The following is a 1,102-nucleotide window of genomic DNA, read 5'->3' as shown; positions in this document are numbered from 1 at the left end:
TTCTATCATAAATTAGATACCTTGCATTTGTGAACCCTTTGAAAACAAAATTAATTAAGATATCAGCAAATTATAAATGTTGTATATATAATGGTCTGAGTATAAAAATTTATTATCCAAAAATCTATCAAAAGTCATTTCATTAGGCCATATTCTTTCGTTACAGTTTTAATGTTAGGAATGTAATCGTTAATTAAAAAGTTAAGGAGTTTAATAAAAGTGAGAAATCATAAAGACCAAAGTGAACGTTTTTTAAGTAAATAAAGATTAAGATTGTGAAAACGTTAACTTGCATTGTACAAATGAAAATTAATAATAAACCATGGTAATACATGGATAATTTATTATTTAATAATTAACTATACGTCTTAACTCTTGATTATTGAAGAATCAACATTTTTCATAGCAAAAGCATCTGTAATTGTAGCAGTGGCTTCCACCGTGGAAACCTTGTGCGTTGCAAAAATTACTACAATTGAAATTGTTCCAAGAATAAAAATTCCCGCACGCGACATTATTAAACTCACGAGGCTCAAACCAGCAATTCCACCAGTTCATTGCTGCCACCGGGCTCATTTCTGCTTCAATTTCAACATGTCCACAAATTTAATTTGTTAATTCATTATTGCGTTGGATGTACAAGATGTAAAATTAATTAATATTAACCAAAGAAATACAAAAAAAAAAAAAGAGTAAGAGAAAGAACCATAGGCAAAGAAGAGCAGCAGCACGAGTAAAATAGTTGAGATTTGCCAGCCAACAGATCGCTCCATCATCATCGTCATATTGGTTGAAGCAAAATAACGATCAAAAGGGCCATATATATATATATATATAAACACACGCATATTACTAGGGTTTGCTTTTCGTCTTTATTTTCTTAATATTTTCTTAATTTTCTTTGACATGTAAATTATTAATGACTCGTGTGTTATGTCTTTCTACTTTTTGCCAATATTTATGACCAATCCACGCTCACCAGTCTTTTCTTGCCGTCGATTTTGTGGTTCCCAAAAGAACCGTAACGTGGCATTTGTTCTATTTTATTTAGCTTTATTAATTTGTTTGGTAGACTTATATCATCTTAAATTAGGAATAAGAT

General features: G+C 30.0%; 1 long non-coding RNA gene across 1 annotated transcript; it reads right to left on the bottom strand.

The window, feature by feature from the left end:
* Positions 1-309: 309 nt before the first annotated feature.
* On the bottom strand, positions 310-807 carry LOC112499534 (uncharacterized). Its single transcript, XR_003067090.2, has 2 exons — positions 707-807; positions 310-578 (listed from the first exon to the last, which is right to left on the bottom strand). It is a non-coding gene; the product is annotated as an uncharacterized LOC112499534 (long non-coding RNA).
* Positions 808-1,102: the final 295 nt, after the last annotated feature.

The sequence above is a fragment of the Citrus sinensis genome, chromosome 9 (genome assembly GCF_022201045.2).
Source record: "Citrus sinensis cultivar Valencia sweet orange chromosome 9, DVS_A1.0, whole genome shotgun sequence".
NCBI lineage: Eukaryota > Viridiplantae > Streptophyta > Magnoliopsida > Sapindales > Rutaceae > Citrus > Citrus sinensis.
This window is presented reverse-complemented; position numbering and strand designations above follow the sequence as displayed.